Here is a 16,000-nt window from a genome sequence, read left to right as displayed (position 1 = left end):
TGTTTATGGGGGTTTCCTCTCATATCTTTATCCTCCATCTGTGTCCTGAGGTCCTCTCTGTGGAAGGCCTATCAGAAAATACATATGCCCTTAAGAAAAGGATCAGAGGGGATATATACATAGGCATACAATCTAAATCTTCCACCCAATATGCTTTTGGAGAAGGCAGAGAGAAAAAATTTTCATTCCTCTTAGGAATGATAAAAATGAGGCACAGAGACACTAAATATCTGTCTTCAGGTTACACAGCAAACCAAAGGCTAAGAGGGGACACAGAAATTCTACACTAAGCCATTTGGTCTGAAAATACCAGAGCCTGGAAGAGAAAGAGCAGGTTTTGTGGCGCCTGGGTGGTTCAGTCAGTTAAGCCTCCAACTCTTGATATCGGCTCAGGTCAATGATCTCACGTCTCGTGAGTTCGAACCCCATGTCAGGCTCTGTGCTGACAGCCTGGAGCCTGCTTCAGATTTTGTGTCTCCCTCTCTCTCTGCCCCTTCATCACTCACACTCTGTCTCTGTCTCTCTCAAAAATAAATAAACATTAAAAAAGCTTTGTTTTAAAAAGAAAGAGAAGGTTTTTTAAGTTGCTGTTTTTTTTCTGCCCCCATCTCTTCCCTCCTTTCCACACTTCCCTTCCCAATTCAATTAAAACAGCACCATCATTTAAACACTTGCATTAGGGATGCCTGGGTGACTCAGTGGGTTAAGCATCTGACTTGGCTCAGGTCATGATCTTGCAGTTCATGGGCTCAAGCCCCACATCAGGTTCTGTGCTGACAGTTCAGAGCCTGGAGCCTGCTTCAGATTCTGTGTCTCCCTCTCTCTGCCCCTCCCCAACTCACACTCTGTCTTTGTTTCTCTCTCAAAAATAAATAAAAATTAAAAAAAAATTAAACATCTACATTAGGCACATTTCTAAGAAAATTTCCCCAGATCCCTGTCCATTCTATACCTTGTCTTTCTCTTCAGAATTGTGACATACTTTCAATGACCTTATAATTCTCTTAATAGGGGAAAAAAGCCCCAAAGATGTGTTCCCTATGCTGTAAAAATTAAAGTCCCCAGGGGCACGTGGGTGGCTCAGTCGATTGAGCATCCAACTTTAGCTCAGGTCATGATCTCACAGCTTGTGAGTTCAAGCCCTGTGTTGGGCTCTGTGCTGACAGCTTGGAGCCTGGAGCCTGCTTCCGATTCTGTCTCCCTCTCTCTCTGCCCCTAACCCACTCACATTCTGTCTCTGTCTCTCTCAAAAATAAACATTCAAAAAATGAAAAAAAAAATTTAAAAATTAAATTCCTTTAAAAATATACAGATAAGGGCAAAGTGTTAATTGTACTGAGATTTCTGATGCTTCTGCAGAGATAAATTCAGGTTTTTCTAGGATTGTGAAAAACACAACTAAAAGACCTATTTAGTCAGTCAGTTAACAAGTATTTATAAACTGCCTGCCATAAGCAAGGAATTTACCCAAATAGACATTAGCTCATAATAAGAATGAAAGAAAATCCATACAGCTTGAACTTATTCAACATAATTATGACTCTCATGATTCTTCTGGTTTCTAGGGCCAAGAAAACAGAACTGTGATATGATAATATCTGGGATTTCTTTTCTTCTTCACATTCATTTCTTTCGATCGTGAAGGTTTTGAGGGTTCTTTGTTATTGAAATGGCAATATACAACAGCAAGTGAATTTTTAAAACTTAAAAATCATCTATAATACATTATTTTAGCACAGCAACTTGCATGTGAATATTGTGTCTTCCAGGTGCACACACATTACTCAATGGCACAAACGTGGTATGCTTGTTATTTTATGTTTTGTTGTCCATTTAATCATAAATCTTTTCCATGCTTCTTTGTACACGTCTCTGGATTTAAGCTTTTGTTATGAATGCAAAGTATTCCATTGTGTTGATGTACCACACATTTTCCCACTATTCCTCTAATGTTAGACTTTTCAGCTTTTTCTATTTTTTTCCTATTAAAGCTAACACAGTAGAAGATGTCTTTCATGCATTTGGAATTTCAAAAATCTTTATTAAATAACTTTGTTGGGAAAAATTCTAGAATATAGTACTTCTAGGACTTTTCCTATACACTGGCATGTTGTATTCCTCTCAAATTTTACCTATTGCACTCTAAATAGCATTATGTTATTCTTTTTTAAATTTGTTAATTGTTAGCAAAAAGGAAAACAGTATCACAGTGTTGTTATAATTTCCACTTTTGACTGTTGTCAAAATAAACACATATTTGTGTGTTTGCTCATTTGTTTCCTCATGTGAGTGAATTTCTTTTTATGGACCCTGAATTTATCCATGGAGGTTTTTTTCCCCCCAGTCAGGTTTATGGAGGTATAATTTACATATTATAAAATTTACTGTTTTTAGTGGAGAGTTCTGGCTTTTAACAAGTACATGCTGTTATAAAATAGTTCTTTTATCCCTGAACTTTCCTTGTTCCCCTTTGTAATCAACTTCTCCCTCACACCTCCAGCTCCTGGAAATTGTTAATCTTTATTTTTTTTCTCTATAGTTTTGTCTTTTCCAGAATGTCATGAAAATGGAATCATAGTGTATACTGTGTGTGTGTGTTTTTTTTTTTAATTCTGAAGAATGTTTTTGGTAGTATTCAAACTACTTTATTAAAGGTTTGGTTCAATGTAAGAGAGCAACAGGAAGAACAGAAGTTGTAATTGTCACTCAGTTTCTTGTACCACCACACCTGGGATAAAGAGCTTTTTAGAAATGAGCTTCAAAAAGCCTAAGTCAATGCTTAACTTTTTCTGCTTCTCCCTTTTCAACACCCCACCTCTCTCTCTCTCTTTCTCTCTCTCTCTCTGCATGTGTGAGCAGAGGAGAGAGAGAGAGAGAGAGAGAGAGAGAGAGAGAGAGAGAGAATCTTAAGCAGGCTCCATGCTCAGCACCGAGCCTGATGTAGGGCTCGATCCCATGACCCTGGAATCAAGACCTGAGCCAAAATTCAGAGTTGGATGCTCAACTGATTGAGCCACTCAGGCACCCCTAAAGACATTAACTTTTAATCTATAATATAAAATGCAAATATTTCCCCCACTCTATTCATTTTTTGTCAAATTTTAAATTTAAATTTGAATGAACAGTTCTCTCCCCCATGGATTCATTCAAATAATCCATGATTATTGATTCAAAATAATCCATAGATATAAAATAGATTGAATTCTATTTTTTTTTTTTTGCTAGCTGTTCTAGAATTTGACTTTTTAATATTTAATTTGATTCAACTTTAGTTTTGGCCAGTGTTTGCAGTAAGGCAAAGACTTTAAAACTTTCTCGGATATGACCCACAATAAGAAATACGTTTTACATCATGACTAAGTACACACAAACAGATATACACAGAGATAAAACTGAAACACATGTTTTGGGAAACAAAGCTTCCACTCACTGCAGGGGATGCACTCTGATATTTTCTATTCTATTCTATTGGGTTTTCTTTTTCAAATGCTGGCCATGACCCACCAAACTGATTTCATGACCCACTGATGAGTCTGAAAAAGTATAAAATAGGATTTTATTAATGTATCACATTCCTGTTAGGTATTTGCACTCTACGCTTGGGTGACACCTGCAGATGAATGGATATACATGGATTAAACCGGGTCAGTTGGACATTTTCTTCCAGGGGATTTGAAGCAAATCGCTCCTTTTCATAGACTAGATTTTGGTGGTCACAGTAGAGAGGGGCATGGTTTTGCTCTTCCCAGTGTAGCCATCTAGTGGACTGGCAGCCTTCACAGGGTTGGCCTAGCCTGCCCTGTGAGGTGGGTCAGCTCTGAGGTGGCCTGTTGGTACAGGGTCTTTGGGTTTGGGGTAGCAGAAGCCACCATGAGCCATCTTTCATGTGGAATTAGTCGAAAGTAGCTCCAGTTCATCTGAGAGCTAAGAGCAGTCCAGGTGAAGCACACCTATGGCCCAGCTTTGCCAAGTGAATGTTGGGGAAAGCCTGTGCAAGGCCCATGCTGGGTAAGTGAAGGCATTGTCTCAGGAGGTGAGGTGGACTCCATGAGGAGACAAAATAGTGTGTGTGTGGCTGTGCACAGGTTGGAAAAACAATGACTAAAGGGAAGGATGGAGGCTGTTATAACTACCTTGGGTTGTTTAGAGAGAGGCACCAAGAAAGGGCTTGCTTGTCTAGGTCAGAGACTGAGAATGCAGAGACAAATAGTCCTGTGTAGCAGTGTGGGAGAGCTATGATCATTCTGTAGTCAGGAAATACCTCCCAGCCACTCACTCAGTGGCCCTGGCACATAATGTTTTGTGATCCACATTAGGTAGCTTGTATGATCTTTAAACAGCATCTTAATTCTCTTGCCTATTTATTAGGTGAATGACTGAGCCATGCTGAGGGTTTCAGAAGATACAGTACTTTCATACCTACTCCTCAAGGAGACCATAACTATTTATCTATTTAACCAAAATTAAAGAGTATAAGGCAGCTGTGATGGATGAATTTCTGGTTCTAGTTTGGTAGATGATGCTTAATAGTGTATTTAAAATTCTAACTTCTCATTCCCAGAGTTTTGAGGCCTTACCTCATTTCCTTGAACACCTTAGGTATTGCTGTGTAGTTTCTGCCTCCCACCTGCTTTACAGCACTTATGAATATTCATGAGATAATATTAGAATGTGAGCATTGGAAGAACATCCCACAACAAGGTTTGCTTGCCAGGCTGCAATAGTACTTGTAGAGAGCTTACCCTGGTGCCTGAATTTTCAGGGAAACTAAGATTTTAGGATTTCCCTTAAACTTGGAGGAGTTCAAACCATTCAGGAGTTTGACCTGAGAAGGATAATGATTTATAATTCTTAGGTGATTTTGTTGTTGCTTTTCCCTTCTTTAGAGTGACCATTGCATTCCTAACCCCTCCTGTACTTTCTATGTCCGTTCTCCTTGCAGTGGGTGGAAGATTTACACATGTGACTCTGGCTAGTACTAACAGATGTGAAATCTATAAATCTACAGGGAGCCATGGCTTTCACCCTATAGACTTGCAAAGGCACACATCTCTTTTTCCCCTTGCACTGGAGTATAAATCAGAACATTTCATTTAGTGAGAAAACCTATTGTCGAGAGATGCTTACTCCCTCCCTCCTCTGAAATATCACCTTCATCCTGAGCCTCTTTGAAGCATCTGGATCCCTGCCATCTGTCTTCACTTGAGCTTCTAGGCATTCACAACAATTGTATACCCTGCCCTACAGCAGCACCTTATTTGAGAAGCTTAGTTTAACTATCAAGTTCAACTGGGAAAATGTCATCCTAATCCATTGGAATGGTGGATTGCAAATTTCATCATTAGGCTCACCTGGGAGCTTTAAAAAATCCTGCTGTTTAGGCTGTATCCCAGATCAATTAAGTCAGAATCTCAGGAGATGGGACCCAGGCATCAGTATTTTTTTAAGCTCCCCAGGTGTGTCAACATGCATTCAGGATTGAGAACCACTGAATAGTATTGCAGGGACCCAGCAGTTCAGCCTTCTGTTTATCTTTCGTTTTAGCAAGATGTTGCCTTTCCTGTGAAAGGAATCTTTTTTTGTTATGTTTTTTAAAGTTTATTTATTTATTTTTGTGAGAAAGACAGACAGAGAGAGAGAGAGAGAGAGAGAGAGAGAGAGGGGCAGGGAGAGAGAGAGAGAATCCCAAGCAGGCTCTGCACTTTCAGCATGGAACCCGATGTGGGGCTCAAGCTCACAAACCGTGAGATCATGACCTGAGCCGAAACCAAGAGTCGGAAGCTTAACTGAGCGACCCGGGCGCCCTGAAAGGAATCTTTACAACAATTAAAAACTCTAAATAGTTGATCACAGTGCTAGACCAATAAGAAAGCTTTCTTGGGGGGGGGGGGGGGGGAGAGGAACGAGATGGGTTGGCTAGCAAGGAAAGGACTTCATACACACAAAGTATTTTGCCATGGAATTGTAATCATTCGATTCTGAAACAAGATGCAGTCCCCTAGAAGCCATTCGACCCTTCCCTTTGCTACCTGGAAGGAATGAACTTGACCATCCTTTTGTTAAAAATCTCCAAGAGAAGTAGTGTGCTGCATCCCGCGCAGCCTCCCGGTACATGCGTGTATGTGCATGTGCCTATTTTAGCTGTGGCTGTGTACTTAGCTGTGTAGGCAAGCGCTAGCGCCCTCTGCTGGAACAAAGTAGAATTCTCTCCTCGCGTAACAATTGTTTCTTCAGGCTGAGGTAATGGATTCGTTTCCTTGAGCTCACCAGAAAGGACGAGGTTTCGACAAGGACTTCCTGGCATTTATTCCTGTGACATCTGGCATACCACTGGTTTGTCTGGGTTATTTCTTTGATTGTAGGAAAGAAACACAAAGCATATTGGATGAAAGTGCTGGGAAACTGAGCCCGGCTCCTTCTCTGAGAGGTTTTGGAGCGTTTATTTGTGATGCTTGGTATTAGCACCAGTGGGGTATTGTGTGGTAATGGAGACACTGAGACTGGAGTGTAACTCCCACTGGTTAAGAGAGTCGTGCATTTAAAGGGAGACGAAATAATAATTCCAAGAAACCCAAAGATGTCAGAAGGGAAAATGCTTCCCAATCATCAGCAATTTAAAGATGTGATTTTTTTTTTTTTTTTTTTTTAAGGCAGCAATCAAGACATACAACCTTGTCATTTGGGAGATTCGTTCACCCAAAGGAAGACTTGATGGTACTCACCGGTTAGAGCTTCAAAGGGCATCTCCTCGATACGTAATAAATGCTGGCTCTCCACCGTCAGTCCGTCCTCAGTATGCAGGTGCGGCTGCTATGGCTGCGCACATCGTTAAGTGCTGCACACTCCACCTTCCCGCTGGACCACCCACCGGAGGTTAGCATCGGGAGTCTCCAAGGTACAGCCTCTTCTCCCCCTTGTCCCTTCGCTGCAATTCTCTCTCAGGGTACAGGGATTAACAGTCGAGGCAACGAGGAAGGAATGAGATCCTGGGTGTCTGCCGCTCGCTCCTTGTCCTCACCGCTGCATCTCAGCTGGGGTTGGAGAAGTCGGTGCAGCAGAGCTGGATGCTGGCTCGTCACGGTTGCTATGGTGATCAGGAGCAGGCGACTTGACGGTGGCTGGGGAAGGCAGTGGAGAAGAGGTAACAGATGAGTGATGACGTGCTAGACTCTCCTGGGGTCTGTTGAGCCACAAGAGAGCTAAGAGAAGTGGAGTTCCTGGATGGTACTATCCAGAATGTCTGCTCTTCAGCTTCAAACCAAAACCAAAACCAAACCCTCCCTCTTCTGGGATTCTTTCCCTCCCTCCCTCCATCCCTCCCTGATCCCTATCTCAACACACACCCTAGCATTTTAAGGCTTGGAAATTCCAGTGCTATTTTGATGTTCCTTGCCCTAGGGAATCCCGCATGGCTCCCTGGGGGAAGTGTGCAGTTGCAAGAGGCCTCTTAAGGGTCCTTTTTCTGAGAAGGGCTCCTGCTGCTGGAGTCTAAAGAATCATCTTTCACACTTCCAAATGACTCCCCCTGGATTGTCATGGCCCACGGAACTTGAAAGAAATCTGCCAAGCACTAAAAGATGGAGGACAGGATAGATTTAAATAAATTCCTATCAGGATTTGCTTATTATGATTATAGCTTTATAATCAGAGCAGGAAGAAGCCTTAAAGATTATTTTGTCTTCAAGGATCATTGGTTTCAGTATGATATCCTTCTCAGCTATGTGGTCAAAAGCAGATTGACTCCAGCCAGAACTCTCAGAAGAGGTCTGACCCTTGCCTGATGACTTAGAGAAGGGGCTCTTGCTTGTCCAAAGGGTATCCCTTAATCACATCATTGTCTACCTCATTAATTAGTGTTTCCCTTATTTCCATAATCATTATTATGAGGAGTGGAACTGACAGATTCAGGGGTTGTAGTGTAGAGGTGGTCCCCGCTTGTCATCGTGAGTCCCTCATTCATCACACAACTCTGCATCTGTGTCCGTTCCACCCATAGATCTGCAGGTGTTTTGCTCTAGTTCTAGAATAAGGGAGGGAATACATTTTTACTGAGCTCTGACAATGTTCCTGGACTTTTCATGGGTTATTTCATTTAATCCTCCTGTCAACTTGTGAGATTTTACATCACTGTTTTATAAATTAAGAACATAAAAGCACAAAAAGTAAGTTTCTTGCTTGTGTAAGGGTATTCAGCTAGAGAAGTGACAAAGCTGGAATGGCTGCCCGGTTCTGTTTGACATGATAATGGAAGGTAGGAGGCCATCTGGGTTTAGCCCAAGTAGATTTTAGGAAAAACTTCCTGGGATGTTCAGAATCACTGGTAATTTCTCCCACTTCTCATGTACTGCTTTAATCTATTTCCACTGTTTTTAAAAAGAAATAAAATGTTTATTTTAGAAAACTTGAAAAATGTAGAAACATAAAGGAATAAAAGCCATCCATACTCCTACCATCCAAAGAAAACTATGATTAAGGGCACCTGGGTGGCTCAGTCAGTTATGTGTCCAACTTCCGCTCAGGTCACGATCTCGTGGTTCACGAGTTCGAACTCCGTGATGGACTCTGCTGACAGCTCAGAATTTGAAGCCTGCTTCAGATTCTATGTCTCCCTCTCTCTGCTCCTCAACTGCTTGTGCTCTCTCTGGAAAATAAATAGAAACATTTAAAAAAATTAAAAAAAACTCTGATTAATATTCCTGTTTTCTTCCAGTCTTTTTTCTTTTTATCATTAAACTAAGACTGTCATATGTAAATGTTTGTGTCACCCCCAAATTCATATGGTGAAACCTAATCTCCAATTGATGGTATTTGTAGGTAAAGCCTCTGGGAAGTGATTAGGTCATGAAGTCCTCATGAATGGAAGTAGCACTCTTATAAAAGAAACTTGAGAGAACTCCCTGGCCCTTCTGCCACGTAAAGGTACACGGAGAAGACTGCTGTGTGTGAATCTTCACCAGACATGGAATCTAGTGATCCATGGTGATCTTGCACTTCCCCACCTCTGAAACTGTGAGAAATAAATTTCTGTTGTTAATAAGCCACACAGTCTATAGTAGTTTGTTATAGCATTCTGAATGAACTAAGACAAAGAATACACGCACACACACATACACACACACAATTGTCTACAATTGTACAATTGTAATTGCATCCTGATTTTCATTTAAAATAACATTGTGAAAATTTTACCCTCCATTAGGGTTATTTAAAAACATTACTTTAGGGGCGCCTGGGTAGCTTAATCACTTGAGTGTTGGACTTCCGCTCAGGTCATGATCTCATGGTTCATGAGTTTGAGCCCCACATCGGACTGGCTGCTCTCAGTGTGGAGCCTGCTTTGGATCCTCTGTCCCCCTCTCTCTCTGCCCCTACCCTACTTGCACATGCTTTCTCTATCAAAAATAATAAACACTAAAAAAACATTATTTTAAATGCTACACACTATTTCATCAAATGAATGTACCATAATTTATTTTTTAAATATTATTTATTTATTTTGAGAGAGAGAGAGAGAGAGAGAGAGAGAGAGAGAGAATCCCAAGCAGATTCTGCACCATCAGTGTAAAGCCTGAAGTGTGGCTTGAACCTACCAACTGCAAGATCATGACCTGAGCCAAAGTTGGATACTTAACCAACTGAGCCACCCAGGTGCTCCTGTATCACAATTTATTACTGAATATTTGATTTATTTCCCATTTTTATTAACTGCATAGAACTGTAATAAAATTTTTTCTATATAAATCTTGCCCATGTTTGTGAATATTTCATTTACAATTGAGTCCTAGAAGTGAAATATTGGATTAAAGGTATTAACTTTTTTCTTTTAATTAAGACTTTAATTAAAAAAAAAAATATATATATATATATATATTTGTTTAAGTTATCTCTACACCTAACATGGGGCTCAAACTCACAACCCCAGTCCAAGAGTTGCATGCTCCCACTGACGGAGCCAGCCAGGAGCCTTAAGACTTTATTTTTTATTTTTTATAATTTTTTTAAGTTTATTTATTTTGAGGGGGGTGGAAGGGGCAGAGAGAGTGGGAGACAGAGAATCCCAAGCAGGCTCCTCGCTGTCAGCACATAGCCCGATGTGGGGCTAGAACTCACAAACCATGAGATCATGACCTGAGCTAAAGTTGGACATTTAAGGGACTGAGCCACTTAGGAGCCCTGAGACTACTTTTTTAGAGTAGTTTTAGGTTCACAGTAAAACTGAAGGAAAGGTACATAGATTTCTCATATACTCTCTGTCTTTAGATATGCATAGCCTACCCATTATCAAAATCCCCCACCAGAGGGGTACATTTGTTGTAACTACATCGACACATCATTATTATCCACATAATTTATCTTACAGTTCATTTTTGGTATTGTACCTTTATGGATTTTGACAAATATATAATGATATGCATTAATCATTATGGTATCATATATTTTCATTGCTTTAAAAATTCTCTGTGCTCTGCTTATTTATCCTCCAACCCCTAGCAACCACAGATCTTTTTACTGTTATTACTGACTCTGTAATTTTGCCTCTTCCAGAATGTTGTATAGTTAAAATCATACACTACATAACTTTTTCAGATGGGCTTCCTTCACTTAATAATATGTATTTAAGATTTCTTCATGTCTTTTCATGACTTGATAGCTCATTTCTTTTTAGCACTGAGTAATATTCCATTGTGTGAATGTACCACATTTCATTTATCCATTCACCTACTGAAGGAAATCTTGGTAGCTTCCAAGTTTGGCCAACTGTAAATAAAGCTGCTATAAACAACAATGTACAGGTTTTTTTTTTTTTTTAACATTTATTTATTTTTGAGACAGAGAGAGACAGAGAGAGACAGAGCATGAACGGGGGAGGGGAAGAGAGAGAGGGAGACACAGAATTGGAAGCAGGCTCCAGGCTCTGAGCCATCAGCCCAGGGTCCGACACAGGGCTCGAACTCATTGACCATGAAATCGTGACCTGAGCTGAAGTCGGACGCTTAACCGACTGAGCCACCCAGGCGCCCCAACAATGTACAGGTTTTTATGTAGGGTAAATACCACAGAACATGACTGCTGGATCATATGCTGAGTATGTTTAGTTTTGTAAGAGAATGTCAAGCTCTCTTCTAAAGTGGCTGTACCATTTTGCATTCTTGTTAACAATGAATGAGAATTCCAATTGCTCCACATCCTTGTCAGCATTTGATGTTGTCAATGTTCTAATTTTGGCCATTCTAATAGGTGTGCAGTGGTATCTCATTGTTGTTTTAATTTGCATTTCCCTGCAATGATGATGTGAAACATCTTTTCATACACTTATTTGCCATCTGTATACCTTCTTTGGGAGAGGTCTGTTAAGGTCTATGGCCCATTTTTTAACTGGATTGTTTTCTTTCTCACTATTGTATGTTAAGGGTTCTTTGTATATTTTGGATAATAATTCTTTATCAGATGTGCCTTTTGCAAATATTTTATCCCAGTCTGTGGCTTCTCATTCTCTTGGTACTTACTTTTGCAACTAGAAGTTTTTAATTTTAACAAGCTCCAAGGTATCAATTATTTCTTTTATGGACTGTACCTTTGGTGTTGTATCTAAAAATTCATTACCATACTCAAGATAATCTAGGTTTTCTCCTACATTATCTTCTAGGAGTTTTATAGTTTTGCATGTTAACATTTAGCTCTGTTGCCTATTTTCAGTTGATTTTTTTAAATTTTTTGTTTTTAATCTTTATTTTTGAGAGAGAGAGAGACAGAGTGAGAGCAGGGGAGGAACAGAGAGAGGGAGACACAGAATCAGAAGCAGGCTCCAGGCTCTGAGCTGTCAGCACAGAGCCCGATGCGGGGCTCGAACCCACAAACCATGAGATCATGACCTGAGCCGAAGCTGGATGCCTAACCAACTGAGCCACCCAGGTGCCCCTTCAGTTGAGTTTTTGTGAAAGGTATAAGGTCTGCATCTACATTCTTTTTTTTTTTTTTTTTGCATACAGATGTCCAGTTGTTCCAGCACTGTTTTTTGAAAAGACTGTCTGAACTTATTGTATTGTCTTTGCTCCTTTGTTGCAGATCACTTGACTGTATTTATGTGGGTCTATGTCTGTGCTTTCTTTTCAGTTCTATTGATCTGTTTGTCTTTTCTTTCATCAATACCATACTGTTTTGATTATTGTAGCTTTATAATAAGTTGTGAGATCATGTAGCATCAGTCTTTTGACTTTGTTTTCCTTCAATCTTGTGTTGGATATTCTGGGTCTTTTGCCTCTCCAAATAAATAAACTTTAAAATCAGTGTGTCTAACCTCTTTTTTTTTCTCCCCTCTCCCATGGACTTCTGTTAAATTTCTCAAAGAATTTAAAGATGGAGGGAGCCAAAGCATAAGAGACTCTTAAAAACAGAACAAACTGAGGGTTGATGGGGGGGGGAGGGAGGGGAGAGTGGGTATGAGTATTGAGGAGGGCACCTTTTGGGATGAGCACTGGGTGTTGTATGGAAACCAATTTGACAATAAATTTCATATTTAAAAATAAAGAAATAAGTAAATAAACATTAAGAAATGACTAGCACAGGGGCGCCTGGATGGCGCAGTCGGTTAAGCGTCCGACTTCAGCCAGGTCACGATCTCGCGGTCCGTGAGTTCGAGCCCCGCATCAGGCTCTGGGCTGATGGCTCGGAGCCTGGAGCCTGTTTCCGATTCTGTGTCTCCCTCTCTCTCTGCCCCTCCCCCGTTCATGCTCTGTCTCTCTCTGTCCCAAAAATAAATAAAAAACGTTGAAAAAAAAAAATTAAAAAAAAAAGAAATGACTAGCACAGAAAAAAAAAATCAGTGTGTCAATATCTACAAAATAACTTACTAGGAATTTGATCGGGATTACATTGAGTCTGTAGATCAAGTTGGGAATAATTGTCATCTTGAAAATAGAGTCTTTTTATCCATGAACATGGAAGATCTCTCCACTTATTAGTTCTCCTTTGATTTCACTATCAGAGTTTTGTAGTTTTCCTCATATAGGTCTTGTACATATTTTGTTAGATTTGGGGATCCTAATGTAAGATATAAGCATTTTTAAGACCTTCTAATCCTCCTCTCTGGTGGGGATTTCTGAATCACTGGCTGCTCCACAGGGCATGCATAATCCTATCCACTCATACCTTTCCCAGTGTCTGGTGTGCCCACAGCTGGCATTTGGCATTTATATTGTTTATCTCATAAACGCTTTAGGAAATTGAAGTTAGCTGTTTTCAAAGTTTTTCTGTTTGTTTTATTCAGAAAAACATGATAGTTATTTATTATTTTTAAACGCTCTGTAAATAGCATGGCCCCTGCACAAGGATAATATGCAAATTCGTGAAGCATTCCATATTTTTAAAAAATGATCTACAAGCAAGAAATAGTAAAATATTAGTCTTTAAGAAGAAAAAATTTAAGACAGAAGTGGTAAGCTTTCCAAGGTCTTATAGTAAGTCAGTGATGCTGGAACTTGAAGCTTATTCACTATTGACTCTGATGGTGGCCTCAGTCCCATCCTGTTATAGAAAAGCTGCCTTTGATTTCCTTCTGATCCCTGCATTTTATTTATTTTTTATTTTTTAAGTTTATTTATTTATTTTTGGGAGAGAGGGAGAGAGAGAGAGAGAACACACTAGCGGAAGAGGGGCCAAGAGAGAGGGAGAGAATCCCAAGCAGACTTCATGCTGTCAGCACAGATTGTGTGGAGCTCAATCCCACAAACCATGAGATCATGACTTGAGCCAAGATCAAGAGTCTTACACTCAACTGACTAACCACCCAGGTGCTCCAGATCCTTGCATTTTAGTTCAGTGTTTAACACTAACTGGATGATTAGATAAATTTAATAATGTTGTCAAAGGGGGTTGTGCTTGGATGATGAGAACTTCTGAAGAAAAGCAACTAGAGTAATAGAACTTTCAAAGGATGGGAGATAAGGCTGCTTGATGTCACTGATGATCTGCCTAGTGAAATGTGAGGAAAGCCAGGCTAATGCTGACTCCATTCTTCCTTGGCAGAAGATGACAAAAGAGGGAGGACATGTAGGGGAGGGTGGGTACAACACTGAGTGGAATGTCTTCAAGCTACTCATTCATTCATTCATTCATGCATGCATTTGTTCATTTAAAATAAGCTTTATGCCCAATGCAGGGCTTGAACTCATGACCCTGAGGTTAAAAGTTGCATGCTCTACCAACTGAACCAGCCAGGAGCCCCATCCAAGCCTTTTAAGCATTTGTTATTCCCCCATAGAAGAAGTTAGGTGTGGCAGGGTGAAAGGTGGATTATTTTTGACTATTTAAAAATTTACCTTGTAAATCCAGATTATACTGAAAGGTTTTTGCTCTTGGCTATAGGGCTAAAGGATGCTGCAAAATTAATAGGAGTGGGTACATTATGGTAACAGATCTTTCATAAATTATCTTATTGGGCTATGTTAGCATAAATTTCCAAGTATAAAAACATAATATTTAGCACTGATTTCACTAAAAGGAGTATAAGACTGATATTTCATCAGGAAGTTTTAGTTAACATACAGAATTTGGGAACTGAATTTATTGCAGCTAAATTGATGAGTACCTAAACTTTGTTGCAGCTTTTCTCTTTCACAGCTTTTCTTTTCCGTTATGCAAAAGTAGAATGTCTATGAATGAAGGTATCCACCATGTTGTTTTCAGAGTTTAATTTCTGTAAGGGAATGCCTGAGGTTCAAAGTTGAAATCCACACATTTGAACACAGAATTTATGTATTAGAGTTCTTCAGAAAAAAATATAATGTGTGTGTGTGTGTGTGTGTGTGTGTGTGTGTATAATAAGAATTAGCTCACAGAGTTATGGAGGCCAATCAGTCCTATGATCTGCCATCTGTAAGTTGGATAGACATAAAGCGCATGGTATAATTCAGTTGGAGTCCGAAGGCCTGAGAACCGATGTCCGAGGAACTCTCATGTTTGAGGGCAAGAGAGGATAGATGTCCCAGCTCATGAACAGAGAGGGAATTTGCCCTTCCTCTGACTTTTTGTTCTATCCAGATCTTCAACAAATTGGGTGACACCCATACACATTGATGAAGTAGATCTTTGCTCAGTCTACTGATTCAAATGCTAATCCCTTCTACCAGACATACCCAGATATGTTTTACCAGCTATAAGGCAACCCTTAGGCCAGTCAAGTTGACACATTAAGTTAATACTCACAATTTATTTCAGCAAGTTACCCCAGAGTGAAAGTGATCACTCAATTCTTTTTTCCCCCCTTCTCAGCCTTTTACCAGCTGGCCATTTGAATTTATACAAGACATATTGAAATTTCTTGGGACCCAGGAAATCATTCCCTGCCCCTTTATTATTTTACAGATGAGAAAACTGAGGCTTAAAGAGGAGAAATGACTAGTTCAAGATCACATTGAATTTTATTAGTGATCTTGAAGTCTGAAAGGAGACTAAATTTGCAGATTATAGAAAGCCAGGAAAGATAGCTAACAGAAATAGATTGAAATCTATTTCTAATATGTAGATAACAATATAAATATTAAAAATGGTCTGCCTGGAATGATAGACTAAAACCAATAAGTAGAGATTTAGCATCAATAATGATATAATGATCATACTTTTGGTTGAAAAATCTATTGCATGGTACAGGCCTGTTTTGACTAAAGTTCATGTGAAACAATATGGTGAAATTAAGTCAACTATGTAAAAGCTGTAAGTGAGAAATAGCTGCTGAAACAGATGATGCAACCTCTGGGGCTATACTAATAGTCAGAGAGTGATCTGATGTTGCAGGGAGTATATGGCCTGGGAAACCTGGTGTTGGCCAGTTCATATTTGTAACACTATGTGTGGTACAGGGCACAATGTTCTGAGAAGGAGCTTGTCAACTGGCAGTCATCTGCCAGAGGATAATGAGGGTTCTGAGCTCTGCTCCACAGGATGAAAGGCCACAGCAGTAGGAATGTTTAGCTTTGAGGCTTCTGAAGGACACAATAACTGC

General features: G+C 39.9%; 1 pseudogene; it reads left to right on the top strand.

Annotated features, from left to right (window-relative positions):
- The first annotated feature begins 13,276 nt into the window (after window positions 1–13,276).
- On the top strand, window positions 13,277–13,365 carry LOC125920533 (uncharacterized; annotated as a pseudogene).
- Window positions 13,366–16,000: the final 2,635 nt, after the last annotated feature.

Source organism: Panthera uncia, chromosome B4, assembly GCF_023721935.1.
Source record: "Panthera uncia isolate 11264 chromosome B4, Puncia_PCG_1.0, whole genome shotgun sequence".
Classification (NCBI taxonomy): Eukaryota; Metazoa; Chordata; class Mammalia; order Carnivora; family Felidae; genus Panthera; species Panthera uncia.
The sequence above is the reverse complement of the archived record's forward strand: the minus strand, read 5'-3'. Positions and strand labels throughout refer to the sequence as shown.